This window comes from Tinamus guttatus, unplaced genomic scaffold (genome assembly GCF_059628265.1).
Source record: "Tinamus guttatus ecotype Peru unplaced genomic scaffold, ASM5962826v1 Tinamus_guttatus_pri_ptg000069l, whole genome shotgun sequence".
Classification (NCBI taxonomy): Eukaryota; Metazoa; Chordata; class Aves; order Tinamiformes; family Tinamidae; genus Tinamus; species Tinamus guttatus.
In genome coordinates, this window is record NW_028288603.1 from 792,359 (window position 1) to 819,026 (window position 26,668).

Consider the following 26,668-nt stretch of genomic DNA (forward strand, 5'->3'; position numbering starts at 1 on the left):
GCTAGTCTCTGCCGTCTGAGGGGAGAGGGGGTATTAAAGGATACTCGGATATGTGACTGGGGGAAACTGCCTTTGTCACCGATACGGAGGTAGAAGAGGACAGATGTGAGCGTGTTTCTAAGGTGTCTGCTCTTTGCCGATACGCTTTCTGTCTGTAGAAACCCCTCGGCTTGCGCTGGTGCTTGGAGAACTTTTAGCGGCGGGAGTATTTCCAGCGGCCGGACTGTAAATTCGAGCGTTGCTTTGAAAACGGAGAGTGTTCTTCATTGGGGTGTAAGCGTCTGTTCGTCCCGTGGCAGTACATATTTTTCTGCCCTTCTACTACGTTATGTTCCTGAACGTCTCTTCAGGTCTTGGCACGGAGCTCACGTCGCAACCCCCGGGCTCCTGCCCAGCCAAACCAGCGCCCCAGCGTGAGCGGCCACGCAGGGAAGCGGGGCCGCGTGGTGTTGACGGTTAAGCCCCGCCGCAGAGGACAGGTCCTCCCGATAGCGCCGCGAAAGCGCCTCTTGGCCTGAGTCGCGTTAGGCTTTTCGGCCAATACTATTTTATTCCGTTGGAGCGCCCTTTGTGCGCGTGGTGCCGGAGACACCCCCGGTGCTGCGGGACGGGGCGGCCGGGCGCCCCAAGGCCACGCGGCGCCTCCTCACTCGCCTGCGGAGCTGGTGTGTGTCCGTGTGCGTGTGTGTGCGTGTGCACACGCGTGTGAGCACAGAGGCGCCGCGCTCCTCGCACCTGCTCGCCCGCCCCGGCGCCTCCCCGCGCGCCCGCTCCGCGCCGTGGCGCCCCCGCCGAGCCGGCCGCCCCCTACCTTGCTGGGCACCTCCTTCCTCTTCCTCCTTCTCCCCTCCCTTCCCTCCTCCTCCTCCTGCCTCGCTCCCCGCGCGCCTCCCGCGCTCAGACACACACCCAAACTTCTCCCGCCGCACCGCGATCCGCGCCCGCGCCCGCCTGGCGCGCCCTGAAAGGCGCTGCCCGGTTCCCGTTGGGTCTGTGCCACTGCCTTCCGACCTGGAGCCTTGAATGAGTGCGGGGGAAAAAGGGGGGGAGGGAGGGAACGGCAAAGCTTTTCGAAAGCCTCCTTCCAGCCATCGCTGTGTTGGCGAGAGGTCACGCTACAAGTTTGCATGATAACAGAAATTGGAAGAGACGCTTTTTGTTAGCCTTGTTATCACTGCTGCTGTTGGCTACTTGACCGATTTTGACAAAAGTTACACAAAATGGCAGTGTCTCCCCAAAACAGGACTCGGAAGAAACTGCTCTTCAGAAGTTAGCTGGAAAAAAATACCTTAGAGAACGCGACCTTTCGTGCATTTTTTAAGTTAAGGGGAAAAAAAAAGTACGCGCTCCTTCTTCTCTAGGAAAATGTAGCCATTGCTCTTCTTTAGATTAGACATTTCTAATTTGTTCCGTCTGTCAGAATGGGACTATGAGAGGTTTTGGTGCAAATTCATTATCTCTGGCAACGCATAACGTATAGTAGGAACTGAAAAAGACCGTGGCAATGGATGAACAATAGGGCTTCAGTTCATCAGCAACAAAAGCGTTGGGGAAATTGGTTGAATTTCAGAGCACGTCCTCCTCAGCAGAGAGGGCTGGACTAGACCTTGGCCAACCCCCCCAAAAAACTTGCAGAGCCTCACATACAACACTTCACTTTCTACTCTGGGGCTTAGGAAGCAATATGGAAAAAAAAAAAGAAAAAAAAAACACTTTTTGCATTTCTTTCCCCCTTTTTTTTCCCCTTCTCTTTCTTTCTTTTTTTTCTTTTCTTTCCTGGATGGAAGCTTGCAATCCTTCAGAACTAAGCGTGCAAGAATTACACCGTGGAACTAAGCGGCACTTTCAAATAGAGCTGCGAATTTCTGGCGCCCGGAAGAGCCGCTCTCCGCGCGCTAGGGGCTCGCCCGTGGGATCTTTGTTTTGCACCGGAGACTCCTCTCGCCGCCTGGCTCTGGGGTGAGCCTCTCCCCCAGGAGCAGCAGCAATGTAAGTATCGCGGGGGTGCCCAGAGGCTGCTGCCCGCGGCCCGGCGCGGGGAGCTCAGCGCGGGGCCCGCAGAACAGGTTGTCTCGGCGGGGCTCTCGCGCCTTCTACCGGAGCCCGCGAGCGACATTCCATTAAAAGCCAGAATCTGAGGAGTTAACTGATTTTGTGCGGCTCAGGCTGAACCTGTTGGTCTTGCGCCTGGTTGGGGGCGAGAGCTGCTAATTATCGAGCAGTTTGGCGGCGCACAAGTAGCTTCCGCGCGCGCTGGCAGGCAGCTTCCGAGCGATGCCAGGGCATCCTCCGAGGCGGTATCGACACAGGGCCAGTCCATAATAATGCCTAAAATGGACATTTGGGAGCTACCTCCTGCTCATTCCACATTTCAGAGGTGTGGGGGTTTTTTTGTTGTTGTTGTTGGGTTTTTTTGAGAAAAAAAGAGCAACGTGTTAGAGCCAGGTCGCCGTAGTTACCGAACGCAGCTGCCTTCGTGCTTGTGGGTCACTTGGAGGCAGCAGCCATCACTTCCTGGGCAGTCCACAGCGCAGGCTGGCCGCGGTGCTCGTCCCTTTGCGCGGGGGTCATCAATGTTTGATGCTGCTGTAATTACGGCGCTCGGCGGGGCCGGCGGGGCAGCTGTGGCGCGTCTGGCCCCGTCTCGTTCCCGTGCCGCGCTCCGCGGCCGCGCAGGGCACCGCGCTGCGCTGGGGCTCCCGCTGCGCCCCGGCAGCTGCCGCGGCCCGGCCCGGCGCGGGCGGCAGGCGGCGGGTGTCCGGGCAGGCGAGAGACTTATGCAAGAGGGGTTCTGTTTTAGTCCCCCACCGCCCACCGGCCAGGCGAGCAGCATCCCTCTGCACGAGGGAAAAACTCTGCTCCACTCCCACAGTCTTGAAGGAGACGACGTTGCTTATCTTAAAAAAAAAAAAAAAACCGTTATTGCTTTGTGGGAAATAATCTGCTATTAAACTAAGGCTGATGTAATCGATATGATGCAATGAAAGTGAGTAGATTAAGTTATATTTATTTACATGGCCAACTATTTATACGATATTAGTTCTGTAAATACAGAGCCTGCCTTCCTCATGATCTTGATTTCAGGACAGCAGTGACCTGAAAGACCTGGAAATTGTAGCGGGGAAATACTGGCTTAATGTGTTTTGCATGTTTGGAACTGGAGGCTAGGTGGAGCCTCCATCCTTTATTAAGTAACTGGCAGCTTGTAGTATGCAAATATTGCAGCTGCCTCTGTAGTTTTCACCGCCTCTGCTCAGCAGCCCCAAATATTAATCTTCTTTAGCATAGCTCCCCCAACAAATAATTTTGGAACTAGTTTTCTATCGTTCTTATTATTTCCTGTAAATATTAATTACTACATTTAACCCTGCAGATACCGGAGTACATTAGTCATATCTGTTTTGTGTCACATTAGATCATCTGCAGGAAATGTGGCTAGTTATTTCCCTGTTTAATAGAGAGCCAAGCGTTTTGGTCATTTGTTTAATATTCTCAAATGTTGATATATACTGCGCCTTCTGAACACACATATGCTTGTCTATTCACATACATTTCATGAATGAGAATCAACGCTGAAAGTGTTTAAATTATGATCCTTTGCTTTTTTGTGGGTATTTTTCAGATTTAGACAACGCAGAAAGGCCACAGAAAGAGACAGTCATGACAAGAAACGGTAAATTTTATTTTTCTTTCAATCAAAGTCAGACAATAGAGAATATATTGCAAAAAAAAGGAATATGTGTTCTTTAGCAGCACGCAGTGTTTCTATGTATAATTACTGAGCGTTCGGGGTTCTTTTATATTTTTTCAAGAATTTGAATTCTTGATAGACTGCCTTTTCTTATTTTGTAATTCGGATTTGTATTAGATTCCCTCTCTGCATACTATGTGCTCAACATTACAGAAATGCAGTCTGCACTTGCCTGTAAAATGAAATCATGGTCACAAAAGAAAGGATAAAACCTTCATTAAGAGGCAAGCCAGTCAAGTGCCTTACCTGGCTGAAAGGAAAGGGATATCATGCAGGAAATGCTGGCCTGGGTTGTACTCGCATGCTCTGGTTTATATTTATGTGAATTATATACTAATTAGTATGGAAAGAGGAGTCCTGGAACGTTTTTCCCTCCTTACGTAGTTCAGAGCAGTTTAAGTAGGGTTCCTCTGTGTACTCCATACAGAAGGTGGGGGTACGGGCATTAGAGCAAGGCTCTGATTGCAATAATTAGAGATTCATAAGCATTTCTCTTTAAAGCATATAGAGACTGTTTATTCCTAAGAAATTCACGCAGGATGTTTCTTCTTTACGTCACGGCCATCTGGAGACCTATAAAAAGATTAGAAAACAAGCATGGCAATCGCATACTAATCTGCAGGCCATTAATGGGAATTTATAAGGGAGGTAGGGAGAAACAGTATATGTTTGCATTCGGTCTCCAACAATATACAGATCATTTGTAAAGTGATTTTGGAATACTTAAGTTTTATACAATTATGTAAACTCGGGGTAGGGCAGTGTGTGTGTAGTATTAGCAGTTAGTTCTGACATTTTGGATTAGGTTTCTGATGATAATTTCAGAATTACACATTGTTCTAAATTTTCACACACTAGACCACCCTGCGTTCTGGAAATGTATATTAACAAATCTGTACACTTTTTTTTTTTTTTTGTACTATTCAGCCTAGGCAAATGTTTTTTGTGCAGTCTTACTGGACACCGATAGATTTTGAGGCCTTGCTAGATGACTGAGAGGTAGAAACATTAATTGCTAATATGGCTAATGAACAGCTACGTTATAATTGTCATGTTGCCTATTTTGGCTTAGTGAGGCTCCAGTGATTAATGTCCAAAACGTGGCAGGTGTATTGCAGTTACCTCTTAAGTCAGTGCGTGAGTGAGGTGGCCTTGAAGCAGAACCTGATCTTTTAAAGGTATATTTTGCATCTTTGAAACAAAATGATTTACAAAGAAATGCCTTGCATTTAACTGAAAGCCCTGTGACATTGCGACATGTTTTACATGCATGTATTAATGTGTACATATGTGTCCATGTTAATATGCATAATATATGTGTGTATCTGTGTAACCATAGATGTACACACACATGTATACAAGGAGAACGTGAATTTTCATGCCTCTGACTGAAAGAATTTAATGCATAAGCTCGCAAACCTGTTATATGTAACACATGCCTGATCACTAATACTGATGCCTCTAGCTATCGCAAGAAAAGCATCTTTCTGTCTATCTGCCAATTCGGGAAAGCTCATTAGAATTTTACATAATATCAGCATGATCATGTGCCTTTAGATATATCAGACATCCCAGTCAGCCCTCCCTGTTGTGTCTGAGTGGCCTGAGAGGTAATGAGGAAGCACAGCAGCTAATAACACAGCATTGTAAGAAATCTAACCAGTTTATGCCAGGCTAGGTGTAATCTGCAAAGAGTGTTGGCACAATTAGCATATACCACTTCTATACACAGAGCATGGGTGGCAAATTGCAGTGTTTCCCTCTATCAAGCCGCTGATACTAAAATAAAATAAAAAATACTAAAAAGTACTAAAATAAAATAAAAAAATTGTGCTCCGTTTCAGAGGCTGAAAATTTGAAAGCACAAATGAATGGCCTTATTAGCAGTACCACTACTGAGTTTAGGCTTGGCACTTTAGTAATGTATATGTGTTACTTCTTGGTGGCTGTATTAACTCTGGGCCCTGTCTGACAAATGATACTGCCTTCCCATTTTGAGGCTTTTGGAATATTAATCTATGAGGAAAAAAAATGGAATGGTTTATTTAGTTACAATTTTGCAGTGTAACCACCTACGTATATATACCTAGGTGCACACAAATACATACACACTCAGTCATGCACATAGACCTACATGTGTATATATGGTTCCTCTATGTACATTTAAGTATACATATGCTGCAATATACAAGCAGGCATCTAGCCATCCTAAAGGATCAACAGCTTCATATAACTCCATGCATTTAAGTATTTTCCCCCTGAAATAGCAAAATATGTAAACATAGGTTAATTTACAAACAGATCTATTTAAATAGATGCAGGGTGATGTGCTCCCTGTAACTGCATGGGAACATAAAGCACAGTCTGTTTTGTTTTATGTTATACCTTAAAGAACAGTAGCAGCATGAATTGCAAGTCATAATTCCCTCAGAAGTGCAGAGCAGTCCATATTCCGGGTCTGTGCTGAATCTTTCAATGTGTGTCTTCTAGCAGCCATAGCATATTGAAGCAGTTGGAGTGCGTTTATTAATATCAACAGTAAATATTGTATATCTCAGTCAGGAGATTCATTGCATCACATATACTCGAGAGACCTTTAGTGTTTGCACTTTAGACTTAGAAAAATTCTATACAAATTATACTGTTAAATAATTCAAAGTATTTTCTTTTTTGGGGGGTGGGGGAGGGGACCTGAGAGGCTTAAACCCTAAAACTGCCCATAGCGCATGCTGGCAGTTTAGGAGGACTTGCCTTCCTCCGTTCCCCGAGTAATGTGCGCATGCAGTTTTTCTCGGCAGCACTGCGAGGTTAATAAAAATAAACAGTAAATCAGCATTTTATTAAGGCATTTCGCCGAATGACAGGTAGCCTTAGATGAGCATGCTGCAGTGTTCACCTGTGTTGCATTCTAGCGTGCACACACACATACACGCACACACAGACACACATTGGGAGGGAGAAGATGGGGAGAAGACGAGGGTAGATGCTGTAAAACCCACTGGAGCCGAGCTGGAGCTGCTGCGCGCAGCACTGCCGCTACCCAGAGCGAGGGAAACGCGTTGCACGCTCGCCCTGGTGTAAATACCTGCAAAGCACTAGAGATACAAAACACGCCTGAGCTGCGAAGCCATTAAAAGAGCCCCGAGCAGCGCAAATTGTCACTGTAATTACACATCGACTCACTGCGTGCCGCGGCCGCCGGCGCGGGCGGCAGGCCCCGCGCGAGGCAGGAGCCGGGCGGCGGCTCCGCGGGCAGCGCGGCGGGCGGGAGCGGCTGCCTCCGCCGGCGCGCAGGAAGGTAACCGGGCGGCGGGAGGACGCGGCCGCGGCGCCCGCGCGCCAGCGGATGGAGGCGGCCGGCGCGGCGCGGCCCGGCTCGGCCCGGCCCGGCCCGGCGCGGCCGCGTCTCGCTGCTGCTCATGCATATCAATAGCGGGGCGCTTGCGGTTTCTCATGACATCATCATTACCTTGCTGCGCCGCGGTCCAGGACCTCTGACCTCGACGGGCTGGTCCGCATTTTGGCACTGAAAGCCCTCCAATGATGGCCCTTTTCTCCTTCTTTCAGACCGGGGGCAGCAGCAAGCCAGCGAGACCGCGTCTTCTTCTTCTCCCCAGCTCTAGGAGCCCTGAGAAATCGAGGATCTTCCCCCCCAAAACACACACACGCGCGAGATATTTGCAATCAAGCTGCCACCATTTGGTAAAAAAGCTCTATGCCGTGCATAATCTAAAGCGATCGGGAGCTGGATCCTCGAATCATCCTGTCACTTTCGGCTGAAATGGGATTTTTTTTTTTTTTTTTTGCTTCCTTGCACCGCGCTGGAAATTGCCGATGGCTTTACGTCTTTATAGAGGCTAAAGAGTCTTTCGTGAGAACGAAGCAATTTACAATGCAAATAGAGGCCTGTGAAGGGATGGATGCTGCTCGGTCTTAACACAGCTTGGTGCACCTTAATAGCTGGTTTTGTTTTCTGATATTAACAGATGAATTGTTGGCTCTCGCTGCCGGAAATTACTGGCTGAAGGAGAAAAAGTTCGGAATAAACTTTGAAGGCAACAGCTCCCTTTTGGATGTTATTAGCTGCACAGCCATATACACACACAAACCAGGTCACAATTGCATAAAAGGATGAATATTTTAAAGCAGCACTAGTACTCTTGGAGGAAGCAACACGCCTGTTTGTCAGAAAGAATCTGGATTCTAGCAAGGAAAATAATAATAATAATAATAAAAGCTTTGAGGGAAGCGAGTTGTTATCTTTGGTTATCTAGCTGTATGAGTGTTTTGGTCTTCATAAAGCTAGATAACCGAAAGTAAAAACTCCTTCAAGATCATCGTGCAGCGTGTGAAAATGAAAGACCACTGCGAGAGACAGTAAAAGCCAAGAAAGGTCAGGAATGCTTATTGAATCTAACGTTTTTACAGCTAAAGGTGGGAGTGCAGGAAATTAAATGGCGTTCTTATTCCAAAACGCGGAGTTGGCAGATGCCATAGTTAATTTGGTAGCTAAATGCTGCGAGGAGGAGATGGTGTTGATGGTAAACAATGCGTGTGCAACTACTGCTGTTAAATAAACAAATAAAGAGAAACCCAGACCAGGTCATTGCTAACTGGGCTGAGGCGATTTTGTTTTTTAGCGAGCTGCTTTGAAAAATGCTGAGCTTCATTTCGCAGAATGGTTCATTGCATTGAAATGGCCTTAAAAATAAAGGCAGTAGTGATGTTGATGAAGATGATGGTGGTGTGGTGACGATGATGCAGTGTGGATTGAACTGAAAAAAAAATCTGCGTGCATCTTAGACAAAGAATTGGGGGGTTATTTCAAATAATATGAAGCCAGGCTTTCAAAAAAAAAAAGTTTACACCGAGGTGTAGGCAAGCTTAATAATTTATATGTGCTGAGAACTCGGTGGAGCTGCACAAAGATGAGAAAAGTGATGGCTGATTTTTATTCTTCTATTCAAAACGCGAGCACAGATGCTTCTCTGTTCCAAGAGGGTTTCCTTGAGGAAGCTACTGAAGCAGAAAGACATGATGGAGACGAGATCGCCTCCCCCCTTGTCAAAGTGTTAAAAAATGTTCTGTGTCTTACTCTGCGCCTAGCATTGGAAATGAAAGTGACATTTACTCCCAAACCCACGTGTGCGCCTCCTCTCTTTTTGTTTAAGGATGATCAGATCTATCCGGGAAACAGCGCTGGCATCCCAAACCGAAATAATTAGGACGTATATAGACCTGACAAAACCGGGGAGGGGGCGGGGAGCGCCGGCTCTGTCCTGCCTAATTGATTCCGTTAACGGGCGCGCAGGAGATGTGAACGGCTGGGCGCTCCCATTCCCACGCTCGGGGCAAGTGGCAGCGCCGGGCCCCGGCGGCCCGTGACAGACAGCGCTGCTGGGGGCTGCGGCAGGACAACAAGAGCGAGCGCTGCGCGCCGGCCCCGCTCCGGCGCCTCCCCGAGTGGAGGCATCTCCCAGGCCGCGCCATCTGCGCGCTCCCGCCGCGAGCCGGGCGCTCGCGCGGCCGCCCCGGCTGCCCCGCTCCGCTCCGCGCCGCTCCGCGAGCAGCTCGGGCAGGAGGGCGACCGGCTGCCGCGCTCAGTAAACAGGCTGCCCCCGCACCGGCTCTTTTCCACGTTTTCCGATTATTTTTTTCTTTTAATTGGGAGGCGGGCAGAAAGTCCTCTCAGGGGTGCAGCGGCCGCAGCTGCTCTCACGCCAGGCACCCCTCACACCAGGGAGAGGAGAGGGACAGCGAACGGGACCGAGAAGCAGCACGAGCGCCTGCCTCGTTTAAAAGACAGAATTTCCCTCCTAAGTAACACGGCCCTCGCGTAGCCGCAAAACATTACCCGGCCTCTGCAGCCCGAGGCGCTTCCGTGGTGCCCGCGCTCCAGCCGGGCTGTATTTACATAAATTCCCACTTTGGCTGCCGTCCACGTGCCGAAGTTTTACTACTGTAGAGGCCGACGAGAAGCCCCTTGTTTATTCACACGGCAGGGCCTGTTTGCGCGCGCGGCCCCTTTGTGGCGCGCCCGAGCGCCTTTCACTCACGGCGTGTCCAGGGGTGCTATTTACCTAGGGCCATTGTCTACTACAATTAACATTTACATTACAAAGTGCGTGGTTTTCTCTCTTGGAGCGCCTCAATTAAGGCAATAAGCTGTTTTCGAGGGAAACCTATTGTTTACTTAGGCATTCAATGGGTGAATTTACTTAAGCTTTTGCTTGGCGTCTTGGTCTTTTATGTAAATTTGTTAAGGAAAACACCCGAGGAAAATATCAGTATTATAACCGTGTGTTAGCCACTGTCATATTAAATTGTTTTGTACCCTTTTAATGTTACCTGACGATCAATCAATAAAGTGCATTTGGATGTTATTTTTTTATCATTATCAATTATTACTGTTACTCCTTCACCACTTCGAGGCGAAATGTCCCATTCCTTCCCCCTTTTATCCTGCACATCTAACCTGCAAAAAGAGAGCATGCTGAGATGTGCCTGCGTGCCCTCCAAGCTTATGCTTTAAGGGACTCACATAACAAATAATGCTGTATAAAATTATTTATCTATAACGTTTCATAGAACTGTCTGAATGTATATACATATATGTGCGGCTTGGCGTTAAAATAAGGGTAAATATCAGTTGAGCAGTTATTTGAAGGCTGGTTTTAGCACTGGGAGAAGCCAGATCAAGTTTATTTAGCATACCACTGCATTGTAAAACAGTTGGAGTGAAGTTGCAGGTTGCGTGAGTATGCATGTTAACTAGCAGGAACCCAGGCTGCTGCTTTGTGAAAAGGGAGCAGCAGATTGCTGTGCAAGGCCAATGTTAAAAAGGCAGCTGAATTTAACACCATCTGGAAGAAAAGATCCCTTCACGACTTTCTCACACCGTCAGACAAAACTAGTGTCTCTTGTTCTGAGCCCTTGTCTATGCAACCATACAATACTGAGTCATTATACTTTTGCTGAGAGAAAATTTGAGAACACAATATGGGTAACCAGTGAATGACCAAGTTTCATTGTGCCCGCTTAAGTCGATTGAAATCTACGTCTAGAGCCATGAATGGCAGTATTGTTTTCCTCACCGGGGCTGTACTAAATGTCAGCACAGTGTAAAGAAAAACTTGAAGTCTGCAAATAACTTACCAGATCTCAATTATAATATTTTCCCACACTAGAACTAATATCATTGCTAGGGTCTACAATGCACAAAATACAAAAAAGAAGCAGAGAAAAATGAGTTCATTTACAAGTTATTTTAGGCAGATAAACATTTTAATTTTACTTATGGGAACTTGAATTCAGTGTGCAGAGCTGGCTAATCATTGCCTGAGAAGTTCAAGTTATACCACTGTTTCTTATGTAATTAAGAAAACATACTGTGTAAACAAGCTTGAGTTTGGCAACTCTTGCAACCCTCTGAGTTGGGAGGCTGAAGCATTAATAAGCGTACTCTACGTTACATGGGTTGCTGCTTCTGAGCTGAGTCTAAGCTTTTCCTTGAACATTCAGGGGAAATAAGGCTGAAGTTGGTAAACAAAATCTACTGGCGAAATCTGCTTTTCCAGGTGCTGCAGAAGCCCTTCAGTGCATCTCAGTGTAGACCCAGATACCAGAAGAATTGTTTCCAGTTCTCTGAGTTTTTATTGTACTTTTTCTTTCTCTGCTTGATAGTAGTTTCCATTATAAGAGCTATTCAGTTTAGTCCTCTGTTTAGCATTCATATATCAATTGGCAGTGTACACAATGCAGACTGGGGAAAAGAAACAGTTCAAAGACATTACAAGGAGTTAGTTATATATGTTTTATTGGAAAGTCTCTGCTTTAAATCTAATTGACTGCGATTTTGTTAGTGTTTCATAAAATGTCACACAGTTCTTAGCATAAAACCGCAAAACAATGAGTAACTACACTTTTGCTGAATAATACATCTGTGTCAGCCCTGCAACCCAGTACATTTCTAAGCAGGAACATTATCTGTAGCGTTTGACATTCGCAATCCTATTGTGTAAAGCTGACGGAGAGTACGCTCAGAATGGCTTGGGAAAAGTTAGTGCTCGGAAAGTTGCATTTCTCTTACTTCCTCATGCAGTGAATTACAGGTTAAGAACAACAATTTCAACTAGAGGCCCTCAGGCCCAAGGCTCTAAGAGCAGAATGACACACAGAGGGGCACATCTCCATGCCATTCATGCCAGGTAGAGACAAGAGTCAGAACTCTGTCAACCTTCCGCAAGCGCCGGTGCTGGCGGGGCTGCTGCACGGCCAGCAACAAAAGCTGGGCATTGTACATAACATGGCAGCAGGGAAACTGTATTTACCCGCCCAGAAAGGGCTGGCTGTATGAATGGGCATATTCATGAGCATATCTACCCCTTCCTAAAGTTGCCATTAATACACATTAACATAGCATAAATTCATTATTTCTGCCTCAATTAAAATAGATGTTGTGAAATATTCATTTTATGAGGGGCTCAAGAGGGTGCTGTCTGTGAGAGCTGCTCTGGCCTTTCCTGTGCGAATGAAAAGTTGCTTTCTCATTTCTGCTGACCAACTCCAAAAAGGGAGGGGGAAGCAGCAGTCCCAGAGACATGATGAAAAAGTCCATTTAGACTTTTAAAACGTGCACCACTTTCGTAGATCGCACACCCTGGGGTGAGCACATTAATTACGCCATACCTCCTCAATTATTTTAATTTAGAAGAAAACGTCCGACTTTGACAATTAAATCTCCGAACTAAATGGCAAATGCATGATATAAAAATTAGTGCATTTTTATGGGGCTTCTGGGAATGAATGGGAAAGGAGAAAAGAGGCCTTTTGGCTCTGCAATTGCCCATCAACAATAAGCTGTTTTGTTCTTCTTGGAGCCGTCACTCATCTTCTTTACCTATGTATACCTTTGTGATGTGTGATGTAAAGCGAACATTTCCTGCAAGGACCACAAGTCAAATAGGGATGAACCGGCTATTGGATTCACCGGAAGCAGGACTGGGTCTCACACCAGTCTGTTGTCCAGCACATTTGTATGTACACACAGAGTAAAGGAAAGGAAAGGGAAAGCGGGGTGTTCCTGTGTCATTACAACAGATGCGATTTCCCCCGATTACAGTGACTGGGGCTAAGCTACTCATGAGACAAACCTTGCAGTTGTGCCCCAGAATTGCCACTGAAAGAAGGCCGGTGCTCATGGTTGCCCACTCCTGTTTCTGTTGAGGACAGCGTGATTTGCTCTTGTATCTGAAGGACAGGGGACAACTATCATCAGTCTTCCTTAATTTGGGTCTTGATCTTGCATCATATCTGACAGCGCTAATTGGAAAAATCTATGATTAAGGTTCGAATGGTCGGGGTGAACGGCTCAGGCGCCTTCCCCAAGCTATTGTTTACAGCGGGTGCGCACGCCGGGCCGGGGAGGAGGCGGCGGTGCCCCGGGCCCCACAGGCAGAACCCCCCTGCGCTGGGCCGCGTGCGGCGCTGCCGTGGGGGTCCCCTCGAGGGGCCGGAGCCTCCCGGCCGGCGCCTCTCCCCGCTCCCGACGGCTCCGCGGCGCAGCGAGCCCGCTGCCCCGCCGACATGGCGGGCGGCCGCCGCGGGGGCCGCCGGGAGCGGCCGTTGGTGCGCGGCGGGCGCGGCCCGAGCCCCGCCCCTCGGCCCTGCTCCTCCTCCCGTCCCCGCGCGCCGCGGCGCGCGCCACCCGCGCCCGGGCGCTGATTGGTGTTTCCCGGGAGACTGGCTGCCGCGGCGGGGCCTGACGGCGCCGAGGCGCTCGGGGCTGCGCCGCGCCCGGCCCGGCCCGGCCCGGCCCGGCCCCGCGGGACCTGCGCCGCCGCGGGGAGCCCGGCTGCCCCGGCCCGCTGCCGCCGAGCCGCTTCCCGCCACAGCTTCACGCGCGGCGGCGGCGCGCGCACGTTTGGCCTGCGCGCTCCTGCTTGTCCACTTGCGCTCCTGCTGCCATTAATCATTGGTTTCCTTTCCCCGGTTGCTGGGCCGCCCCCGAGCCTGCGTTATTAATGACAGCTATTAATTGTTGTTGGTGATTATTATTAATTAGTGCTTCCCCTACACCAAGAGGCAGCCACTTGTGCCGCCGCCTCGTGCAAGTCACGTACGGGAGCGCAGCGGCCCCTCCCAGCCGATATCACGTTGCAGAGTAATTGAGTTATTATTGCCGCTGGTTTGTCATCGTGTCACTATCGCCATGCGCGGGGCGGGAGGGGCGGCTGCCGGAGCCTCGTCGCGCCGCGGCCTCGCCACTGCCCCGGCGGCTGTTAGCGGCCGTTAACGGTCGCGCGCAACGCCGCGCAGGTGGGGGCGGGGCGAGGCGAGCTGCACCCAGCCCCGCCGTGTCCTGGGCTCTATCCGCGGGCTCGGTAGTGGCAACTTGTCCGGAGAGTGTCGTAAAAAAGAGGAAAAAAAATGTCCGAGCCTTAAGTCCTCGCTAATGCCAGTTAATAACATCATGCATGGACATTTAAACTTGTTGTAAGTTCCAGGAAGGATTAGGGCAAATCACGCTGTGCGCAGCTAATGATACCATCTTAACTCTTTAGCTCTTTAAGGTGGAGCCAAATCCGCCCCGGTGCGGCGCGAGCGGCCTCGGAGCTCCCCGCGCACCTGCCGGCCGCGGTCGCCTCCCAGCCCTTACCGCAGCGGGAGGGCTTTGCCATAGGGTGATAACGAGAGCTTTCGTTTGTTTGTTTGAATCAAGTTTGTGGCAAGATGTGGTACTGTGGAAAGGCTGTTGGCCCTTCCCTGAGTTGGTCGCCATCATCTCGGGTTTTGCCCTGGGAGGTTAGGCTTCTATTTTAAACTGTCTTGTGGATTTGAACACTTTGCCCGCAAGTGTGGGCACTTGCACTGCTTGTTATGGAAAGGCGTAGTGTTTTGAAAATAACTTTTTGCTACCCAGCCCTTCTGTAAAGTTTTCGCTTTGTTTTCTATGGCTCCTTCTCTGTCTTTTTTTTTTTTTTTTTTTTTTTTTTTTTTGTGGCTGGGATGCCCTTAAGTAGAGGTATTTGTAAAATGTGGTCAAAAGGTAATTACATATGTATTTAATATAGAAATAATCACCAGATGGTGATTATTAATCAGCACCAAGTTCAGGATGAGCTCAAGGTTGTCCCTCCAGGTGTTTTCTTAGCCACCTTTTGCAATTACTTGAGCTGTTTTTAAAGAGGTGTGTTGCTCGAAAGTTAGGATGATGGCATCCTAAACACTGATCATTACATATCTATGCTAAAGTGCGGTGTGATGAGAACCCAGGTTGTCTTCATTTGCTTACCATTTTGTAGACTACTGTGGCTTTGATGGTCCTGCGAACCACATGGATTGTGAGTAAGGTTTGGGAGAGAGCAGGATCACCAGCTGCCTCTGATACAGGAACTAAAGGAAATGGCAATGTACAAAAGAGTTAGGTAAGGAACCACCTTTTACTTTTAGCTTCTCTAGTGTGCACATCAGTGTATGGAAAGTAGGATCTAGGTCAAAACAAACTTCATAAATAAATGACCATGGGAAAATGGTCAGTATTTTGCCTTCTTTAGAGTCTAAGAAGGCTTCATTTGAAAAAATAAGTGTCCTGTGCTTTGAGCCAAAGGTTGGTCAGTCTAATTTTGAACTCCAATAGCACAGGCATTTGGCCCTTGTTAAAGGACCTGTATGGATAATTTAAATTCCAAAATAAAATATCTGTCAATTAAAAGTTTTTTTTTTATAGTCATCTTTTCAAAAAAGTTGCATTCTGTTAATAATGTCAAGTTTCTGAAAGGGGCATTAACATGCAAAATGCTCCACTCTCATAGTAGTGTAGAATATTATCTTTAGGAAACAAGAGTTTGGGGTGTTATTAAATAATATCATTACCATGTAAATAATGACAATAGTTTAATGTAATTGGAATCTAAGACACAATATCTCCGTATGAGAAAGCTGAAGTTAGTAACAGAAAACTTGCAAAGTAAGGATGGGATGTATGGGAGTAATTTCCCCTCACTGGTGTAGCTCAGCAGCAGTTACGGTATATCAGAAAATAAATTTTTTATTTTTTTCTTTTTGGCGTAAACTGTTAATTATTGTCTTAGCATCTTAGCATTCTCCATAAGTTCATAGCAAAGAATCACCTTATTGTGCTACGGATTGAATTGGAACCAGAGCTATTTTTTTCATAGATTTTTCTGTATTGAATATTTGCTTCAAAACAGACCATTAAAACTTCATTTTCTATGGCTGTAATTGATGTAAGCACACATTATGTAGGTTACTATTTAGTTGAGTACCGGGGTTTTTATGGGGTACCAATATTTTACCAGTAGGCATAAGTATATTGGTGGAAATAGATGAATATTAATTTTATATCTTCCTCTAAATGCACATAATTCTCAAATGGCATAAATTAGATTCATATGACAGATTCTATTTTATTTTACATATGAACAAAATTGGCATATGCAGGCAAATAGGGGTGTGTGTGTGTGTGTACACGCGCGTGTGTGTGTAAGTTTACATCCTGAAAGCTTATGATCTGTAGTTGCTTGTGTTTTTTTTCATGAAATGAATTTGCTATCCTCCCTCATAACGGTGAGCCCTACCATATTTGCTTCAGAAACATTTCATGTGCTAAGGGAAAAGCCACAGCATGATTAACAAGAATGAGCTACTCCTAGCACCACTCTATCCACACTGAAAACTTCTAGTTCTTTCCTGTGTTTTCCTTTACCATTCATGGCCAGTAGGAAAATTTAAAATAGCTGAACAAAATCAAGTAACCCTTTAATGATGTTATGGTAATAAAATCAATGTTTCCTCTGATAACTGAAAACAGAGACTCCAGGATTTTATTACAAATTTTCTTTAAATTTACTTCCATGGTCATAGGAATAATATTTTATTTGCTATAAAATATTTGAATCCTCTTCTGTGTTTAAAAGTTGTGTTTTCTTCTCAAAAATAAAGAGAAAATAATATTTTGGTTTCATAATTAAAGTATGATTCACAAAATATAGCTATGTTAGATATTATAATATCTTGCACATCACTACATTATTACGTTACTCTAATGCCCAAAGTCATTACACACATTCCTGGGTGTCTTTCTGATATCTCTCCAGTCCACTGGATTTTGAAGTGTGATTATGTAAATTTTTCACTGATAAATAAATTACTATAATTGTAGTTGAAATACCACTCAAATTCTTAAGACCATTGCATCTAAATAATATATTATGCATTACTTAATTATTTATCAAGACTAATTCAAAATAACTGTAGGGCAAAGCATACATTTATTTTTAAATAGCCCTTTTTGCACCAGGTACAAAAATGTTCCAGATGTTAAAAAAAAAGAAAAAAGAGGGAGAACAAAGTTTCCTTCATTAAGTACAAGATTTTTGTTTGTATTAATAATATTGTCATTAATGATACCACTCTTATTTGTGACCACGATATCATTGTGGCAATTCAAATGCATATGGCTTGTGATGTATGATTTCTATTAGCAGGAATACAGAAAGGGAAGTGGGTGGAAGGTGAGTGTGTGTAACAACAAGAGAAAAATAGCATTTTTAACTTACACTTAGAAATTGCTTGGAGCTGACAAGATTTTCATGGCTCCAGAGTCAGCAGTGAGAGTTAGAGATAAATAAAACACTGCAGAATTAGAATAATGGACTATGTGTATTTTAAACCCAGCATTTAATACAAAATGCAAAAAGTCTCAATGAACTGCTTGGTGGTTATTAGCAGCACTAGACTGCTTTCAGAGAGACCATTTAACTGCACTTGTCAAGGATCCTTATTTTTAATCGCGTGCAAATTCTCATTCTAGACCAGGTTCTAATCATCATGTAGAAATTATCATAGGCATCGTAAGTTTTGCCGCGTATACACAATGGTTTTTCTTTTTTTTTTTTCTTTCCACAACAGACCTTTATCTAGCTGCTAATGAAATACAGGAGATTGATTGCAGAAAACCTGCAAGGGCATATTTACTGTACCATATATAGTAAGCCCCATTTGGTGCATTAGCATTTAGCCATTTTATGCAAATTTAGTGAGAAAATGACTCATGTATATGATTTAATATGCATCAGTGATAACTCGTAACATCCTTATAAGAAGAAAGAAATTAAAAATTCATTAGAAAACTAGACTAGTGTCGCTACACGGTTAAAACATTATTAAAGCATATTTCAGTGTTTTGCTTACACTAGTGTTCTCATCATGGTGCCACCATTTCATGACAAAGAGCGTAGAGGAGAAAACATTCAACTTAAAATGTCTGCTGGCACACATCGCTGGATTTGTATGTCACTAAACAATGAACGAGCATAGCCTTGAATACCAACTATTTAATTAGCACTTTTGCCAGCCATGCATAGAAAATAGCTCATTTACATGCGTCATGCTTAGCGATTATTCCCATAAAAAGCTACCGATTTTTTGTTTAATGTATGTAGCATTCTAGTATGCCATCATAAGAAAATCCAAACATATGTTATTATTTCAAAAACCTTGAAAATCAGAAATTTAATTAAAACATGTAAAGTCTCGTTATTTTTCTTGGAGGTATATTTTAATTATTTAATTTAACCTTAAGTGTGCCATAAAAGGCTGGATACAACTAATAATTAAGAACTTCAAAGGGCAACAGAAACCCTCTAACAGCCCCCAGTTTAATTAAAGGCTATTATTACAAACCTCTTGAACATACAGTTACATTTAATGACAAGTGGTGACTTGTAAATGCTGCATTTGAAAGATACCACTCTTTTTTTAAACACTGTTGATAGGCAAGACTGAAACATGTAAATTCTCCTACTGAAATATTCTATTTTGAACATAAATGAGATACATTCACAAAATTAAATATTTCTGTCACTTTGGAAGTATACTGTTTAGAAGCATTTTGCCTAGAAATATTCATTAGTTTTGTTCATGTCTCTCAACATCTGTGAAACAAATAGGATATATAGGAAAATAGGAAATAGGAAAAGGAAAAAAGATATTCCAGTTAATGTAAATGAAAGTCAGCCATTTGAGCCCATATTGCTAATACCTCACAGCATGCAGACCCACAGGTTTGCTGTACGTGTGATAAACATAAGATAGTATGCTTAAGGCAGATGTTTAATTTGGTAGATTTAGCTTATAATGTTATCCCATGCTGACCTAAGAAAAATTCACAGTGTGTTTAACCAGTGTTTTGTGAGCAAAATATACCTCAAGTATCTGTAGGAATGTAGGCCAAAATACCTGCCAAAACAAGCTATTGCTCCCACATAGAGCCCAATCCTGTGAGCTCCCAGCTCTCCATAGAGTCATTACTTACCTTAGGTGTTGCCCGGGTTTGAATGAAATGGCTCCTATAAATAAGAACTGCTAAAACAAGCAGAGGCTTTCGGTTGGGCCTATCATACATCAAATTAAAATTGCTCATTAATGGTTACAAGTTTGTATATTCTGAGTTTTAAAACTGATTTTGACCTATTCTTTCTATGTTTTTATCTGTGCTTTTGCTACCTCAAACAAAACCCAACCCTTTCTTTAGCTACCGTCAAATTACACGGAATGTTAAAGGCCAGAGAATATTTGCACTCTCTGGTGTAATAAGAGCAGTTCACCTAAAAGTGAATGAAAAATACACAATTTTAATATTCTAATAAATTGACAAATGAGCAATGTCTCTCTCTCTCTCTCTTTTTTTTTCCCAAAAATGCTTGTATAATTCCACACTCTTTAGTGATTTTGGTGAAGCGTATGGGCTAGTTCTCTGAATATGGAATTTATAATTTGCTGAATATACTAATTATTTGGAAAAGTGCAAATGAAAATTCAGGTTACGGTATTTGGAGAGGCTGTAAATACTTGTGGGAAAAGAGAAAGAATAAAGCTAATCAAGATGGATTAGCAAGATTGTCTGTAAATAAAAATGTAAGATTCAGCATTTAAAAAAACAACAAAACAAGGTAATGGGTTCCTGGGAGAAAAAAAATAGAGCACAAATATTCAACAGAAATAGATGCGATGGCAAGAGACCTAAGGGTGAAGGTGGGAAGCAAACTCGATACAAAGTTAAAATATGATTTGTTTAAAAAAGAAGTAGCAATATCTTTTCACGCAGGATATGTAAAGGCATCATATTAGGAACTGATAATCTCCACATGGCAATACTAGATGTATGCTGTGTACTTCAGAAAACTGTTAGGAATCAAACTATCGAAATTCAAAGGGAAAAATAGTACTGGGAAAATGTGTAGATTGATTCAGGAGGAAAGCTGGAGAAAACTCTCTGAGATGACTGGTAATAATAATGAAAAGCAAATGTGTTCATGTAGGGAATAATCCAGCCTACCGAAGACTTGCCGAAGTGGTCATTCTTTTTAAGTGTCCAAAGTTTCCATAATATCAACCAAAGCCTGGTCAGTAAAACTGAAAACAAGATGTAATGTGAGGTGATGTTATGCTTTACTAGGAAATGAGAAGAAAATGAGCACAAGAGCATGTAGGCTGAATATCTGGAAAAAATCCTAGTGACAAGATAGACTGTGGAATAGATTCACAGGGAATAATGGTGCCTCCGTTGCCTGACTCATGTAAATCTCGAGTGGAGAATCCTCCAGAGAACCCACTGTAAGTTACAAGCCTGCATGCTTAGGAGAGCTGACTACAATCAGCTCTTAGATCTTTTTTAATTTCTAAATTTTTATGATTATCTACTCATTTGATTCCAGGTGACTCTTTTGCATAGAGTTAAAGCTTCATATAAAATGCTTTCTAAAGATAAATCTTGATAGTTCATTTGTGCATTGGTTTTGAGAAGCGTGCATGATAGAGACCTATTGTGATAGTATTTGCTGCCCAGCTACCATCATGGGAGTAATAGGAATACAAACATTGGCATGAAATATAAATTTAAAAATCAGAAATGAAAATGGTTGGTTTAAGATGCACAGCCTTATGCTGAAGATCCCAAAGGTATAATTATATTAGATATAGGCACATTCTTTCCATTTATTTGACATAGATAGATATGTACTGCCTTTGCCGTTTTCATCATTTCCTGTAAGACAGTATTTGAATTATTCTTTTCTTTGAACAGGTGAATTAAAATGTATCGTATTATACATCATTACATTATAGTCTATAGGAACACATAACATGTTTATAAATAAAGTGGTTTTAATTACATTTATTTTTAATGTCTATGTCCCAGAGATTTTGCATTGTCCTTTGAAGACTCTTGCATCTTTCTGCTGAAAAGAATGACTGAAGCTTGTGCAAGATCAAGATCTCTTTATGAATGTCTGTAGGAAGTTAAAATGATTGAGTCTCAAATCATTTATAAATTATTGTCTCTGGACAGACACTGGCAGAATACCAGGCCAAGTTAATTATAGAAACACCCATCATGATTTCATCCCTAAGTTTTAGCTTGAACATTATGGGAGGGATTCAGCTACCTTATTAGTTAAGAAGAACATAGGCCAGTCTGCCAAAATCAACCACTTTCTAAAGTGTATTAGATATAACTAGTTTTCTCTGGATACTTTATTGGTATGCATCCCTGGTGTACATGCTCTGTGTGTATATGTGTGTGTACTTGGTTTGCTCTTAGTGTAGAATTTCTTGGAGTCATTGTTTGCTAAATTAGAGATAAAGCATGAACTCTCCAACCTAGCTCCATTTTAACATTTTGTTTTTCTAATAATTTCTATGAGTAGGCATGAGAAAGTCTCTTACTGGTAAGACCAACAATCAATAATATGTATTAGCCCAAATGCATGTTGAGGTTAAATATGTAGAAGAAATATAGTGGTGCATTAATGTTTTCTAAGTGTTTCAAAGTTGCAGTTTATAACACAATGACTATTAAAAAAGGGTGAGAAAAAAGAGAGATGAGACAACAGAAATGTGAAAAAAGTTGGAAAACTTTTGGAAAGTATTTGTCATTTTACCAGAAACTTCTAAGAAAATTATATTTATTTTTAAAAGCTTAATTTTCTCTCTCTCTCTCTCTCTCTCTCTCTCTCTGTAGTAAAGCTTAATTTTCTAGTCCTTTATTTTCTAGGGGAGGTTAAGGAGTATATCCAATCAAACATTGCAGTCCCTAAAATTCAGGTGCTTTAGAGGGCTTCTGCTCTGGACAGATGCAAAGCTCTGAACCCTGAAATGGGTGTGTTGGCAGAGAGCTCACTGTTTTCTTTTTAAGGACAGCTCTAAGAGAGGTGATGATAGTGAAAATTCTGGTGCTTGTGACCAACACTTTCTTTTATGTGGTGACCTAATGATTGGATCACTTATCCAGAAAATTGCAGTCGAAGGTTCAGTTCCTTCCTCTGCTACATCTCTGTCTTAGATATCAGTTACAAGCTGTGGGAAGCTCTGCCGATGTGTGGGGAAATAATTGAAAGTTCAGTTGGGCAGAGAGAGAGCAGAGGGGTTTGGCACTGTCCTTTAAGGTTTGATCACACCCTGGAGAGCCCTGGATTCTACTCCTGGGTCTTGGGACTGTTTCCATGCCTTATTTGCACTAACGACTGGCGTACTGTTATGCCTAGTTTCAGGATCCAAGCTGGATGTAGACATGAATTAGATGCCAAAAACTTGATACAATTTTAGGTATAGCCTAGAGTGCTATGGAAATGTAGAGTAAAAATATAAGGTGCCTGCATAGTGTAGGTGCCTTCAGGGCTAAATTGCAGCTGCATGACAGTTTTTAGGACACTAACTTGCGTAAGCAAGTGCTCTCAGAGATTGTAGGGTTTTGTTTCTTTATAGGATCTTGCCCTAAGACGCCTCCCTGAGCAAACTCTTCCCAAACCCAGCTCTCCTCATTCTTGACTTAGACCTTTCCCTGCCCTGCCCCTGCCAACTGTCTTTCCCTACTTACAAGTGCAGGTCCCAAGGAAACAGCAAGATATATTTGTTTACACTGTGTTACAGAACAGGGTAGGAAAGAAGGGAGAAGGATTCTGTTACTGGAAGTAAATAAAGGAAGCAAATATAGAGCTCTTACTCTTGGGTTTGCTGTCTTTAAGATAGCAAGGGAGATTATAATAGACAAACGTGCTACAATAGGGAGCATCGATGATAGAATTCAGTCTTTACAAATCAGAGCATATTCTGGCCTGTTAAAAATGGTTTATTGTTGGTTTATCTATCTGCTCTGATGTTCATGGCATTAATTCTGATTTGCAATGATTTAAATGAGATCAGAATCATTTTTTTTTCAGAGTTTTGCTAACCCTACTTTCTAAATTACAGTAAAAATGTAAAACCTTCTTCACACATATTTGTGGTATTTAAATAAGCAATAAACTGAGGCCAATGGCTTGAGAAGTTGGTATCCCAGAGCCAATCTCAGAAGAGAGATTGTGGAGGGTGTGATTATCGAAGGAGAACCACACTGCTGCTATGCAAATCCTCCTTCGCTCATAGGCTCATTGCCTGCCAAACAGCACTCCTGGCTGTGTATGGTCCATACTTCACTGTGTAGTGATTATACAAAGTAGAAGCTCTTTGGACAGACTGAATCTAAAGCATTACAAAGCTAAGCCTAAACTGTATAACTAGCGGAACGTATGTGAACAGTGACTATCAGAAGTTAATTTTGTCATAATTTTGCTACAAACTTATTCTGATAGATATTTATGAAATTTGTTTTTTTCATTTGTGTGGAAAGGCCAGATAAAGTAGAGTGTAGTTTATTCTGAATACAGCCCAAAATTGTGTTACTACAAGAAGGCTTGTAGAGTTCTGAAACTTTTTCACTGAAATGCTGAAGTCTGAAACTTGATGAGTAAGTTAAGAGATATCATTTCCCTTTTTAGAATGAATTTAACAAAATAAAAATAAGATAACGGTGTCTACCTTCAAGTTAAATATAAAATCTGTGTCCACATTATGAATGAGCTTTTCTGTACAGTAAGTTTGAGGCAGATTATTAAGGATTAACAATGGTATAAACAAGATTTCACAAAAAGAAACGTAAAAGGCTTTTTGACAGAGGGGGAAGAATGAGAAAAAGAAAACATCAATTCTTCTGGAACCAGTTGTCTGTGAAGAATTCTGATTTTTTTAATGTCTATATATGCATATTTCAAATAGTCCAAATAGTGTGCATTTTAATTAAAAAATGAATAAGCTATAAAATAATGAAGTATTCTAAATTAGGAAATTTTGAAATATTACAATTTCCTGATATAAATCAGGATGAAAATAAATCCCCTTCCTACCTTTATATTTGAACACATTTGAACATTTTAAATAATGCAGCATGCTTGTCGTAATCACATGTACTGTATGTGTGTGTTTGTATGTATATGTGTATACGAATAGAAAAAGAGGGTTCTTCCCAGATGAAATCCTGCATAAATATGTATTAATTAATCTTAAAATACAGTACATTTACCTTACATTTCCCTAAAATAAGGTGCATCTGTCTGCTTTTTTTTTTTGAAGATGGAAATCTCTTTACTCTGTAGATCCTGTCTTTCACTAGGTCTTAATTTTAGCAGTGGAAAAAGGTTAATTTTCAAAATTTAAAAAGAAAAAAAGCTATTTTCTGTATTTTAGAAAAGGCCTGAGGCAAATTATTGGTATTTTTTTTCTTAATTATTATTCTGTAGCATAACTTCTATTTTAACATTCCTTGAATAGCTTAAATGCTTATGGTTTCACTGGAAAATGTATCTCTGGCAGTGAGCTTGAGTCAGAAACTGTTACTGCTGAATTGGTACTACAGATGTCTTAAATTTGGACTTATTTATGCCAGGATACTTAATTGAAGACCGAAGGTTCATTACAGCTTGTGAATAAAGGTGGTTAATATGTTCTAACTAGTGACCATCTGATTTTAATTACTTTTCCAAAATAAGTCTCCTGTTTAGACACAATATCAGAGTGTAGATGGAACAAAAACACGTTCACTGTTGTTTAGACGTTTGTTTGGGCTTTCCACTGCAGGGTTATGTTTTCATCCTGTGATTACTGGCAACTGATTTTTTTTTTGTTTACTCAGCAGTTTATTTTGGTGACACCTTTCATAGCACTGGCCTAGCTTCAGTAAAGAGGCAGTCTTATGTCAAGATGACAGCTAGTGGCATGATGGCATCAAAAGAGAGATGGAACTGAAAGCAGGTCATCAGAGAAAGAAAAGGAAATTTTAATCAGTTAAACTCTTGATTAAGTTTTTAAATTTATTTTCAGAACTCAATTATATATAATAAGAGGCACATCCTAAGAATAGGCATTTTTGACCTTTGAATTCAAAGAGGACGTAGTAATCCATTTTAAGAGATTCTTTAACAGAATTATGGAGAACTAAATACTCATCTTTATGGTCCTGATACTTCAGCGTAGGAAAGATAGTTGCGGAACTTCATGTAAAAAAAAAAGAAAAAAGAGTTGCCACCTCTGTGTTCTTTGCTTCAAGGACAACTTATTTGGTAAGCATTCCTAGCAAGAATAATTCATGATTTTTGTTGGTCGCTGACTAATAATTTAATAAATCAACTTTGCTCGGTTTCATAGGTTTCAAATACATTTCTGAGCCAAAATTGTGTATGTTTAGCTCAGAAAGATTTTTTAAGCTCCTCAAAGCTATCTTGTCTTGAGATTCATTCCAGGGCAGAGTCTTTTAAGTCTGAAGATTTTTCTGAATAATATCAAGGAGTATCACCTGGATGGTAGAAGGAGATACACTATCCACCAAATTTACCTAAGCTACATAATGATTTAGTTAAAGATAAATGCAAATATTTATCTGCAATAATTCTGGGAAAGACCATCAATCATTAAAGAGTCGTGATATTGCTTATTTTAGCAAAACGTGATAAGCAAGCAATTGAAATAAATCTACAGAGGGTAATTTTTCTGGAGAATATCAACAAATTTATTGGTGTGGACAGAGAAAACTGCTCTTTTCTAACAGGTGTTCTAAAGCATATCTCCCTTCACAGCACAAGTGTTTTGTTAGTACTTCAGACACAGAATGGTGGTTGCCGAGAATATAAACTTGTGTAATTATCCTTTCAGTAGAGGACATGATCGAAATTGGACTTCACGAGAAAGGTTGCAGCTTTATCAGTAAGTCAAATATCAAAACAAATAACTCTAAACTGGAATCTCCCCAGCACTGGGATCAAGCACACATTTCAGCAGACCTTCATAAAAAGCCTGTAGAGGCATTACTCTTAAGACAAGTTTATCTAGAAGATTCAACTCTGAAAGCAAGAATTAAGAATTAAGATTTTTTTTTTTATGGAAATGGCCGGTCTTACATTGCATGAGACAATCTTATTCACAGTATTCATGCTTCACAGTTTAATTCAAGTCCTGTTTTGATGTTTTTCAGTTGGACCTCTTTGAACCCAACTGATCATTTTACAAAGTCTTGATCAGATTATTAAATAAGAATAAATACTTTCTCTTAAATTGGGGGGAACAATAGAGATTTCTGTAATGAACAGGAAAGATTCTAACCAACATGGCACACACAGGTTAGGCAGGTATTGAAGTTCTTGAAACTTTGGCCAGGTGAATTTTGTTTCCCACAGGACCGAGCAAAGATACGACTCTGCAAAAAGCTAAGTGCCTTCTGTGATGCGCTCAATTTTAATGGAAGTTGAGACTGTTCAGCACCTTTTAGTAGACACTCAGCAACTCAAAGGCCTTCAATTCCCTTCTCAAATGCAGAGGAAAGAACAATAAAGTAAAATATGCTCTCAAGGAAATATCTTTCCTGACCCAAATCGGGCAATCAGAAAAAGGCAGTTTACAACACCAGGAATTTCTGACAGAACAATCTACATCTGTAATCCTACCATTTCTTTCTGAGCTTTAGCACCAAGGCACATGGCAACAACAAAACCAACAGGAGAAAAAAAAAAAGGAAGAAGAAAGATGGGT

General features: G+C 42.4%; 1 long non-coding RNA gene across 4 annotated transcripts in view; it reads left to right on the top strand.

Moving 5' to 3' along the window:
• The first annotated feature begins 1,756 nt into the window (after positions 1–1,756).
• The window catches only part of LOC104569723 (uncharacterized), a 107,046-nt gene continuing 82,134 nt past the window's right edge, over positions 1,757–26,668 (top strand). For 3 of the 4 annotated variants that reach the window (XR_015913089.1, XR_015913090.1, XR_015913091.1), the window contains exons 1-2: positions 1,757–1,989; positions 3,623–3,673. This is a non-coding gene — a long non-coding RNA (uncharacterized LOC104569723). Of the gene's footprint in view, positions 1,990–3,622; positions 3,674–7,318; positions 7,988–26,668 lie in introns of those variants that run through there. The other variant, XR_015913088.1, reaches the window with a different exon arrangement.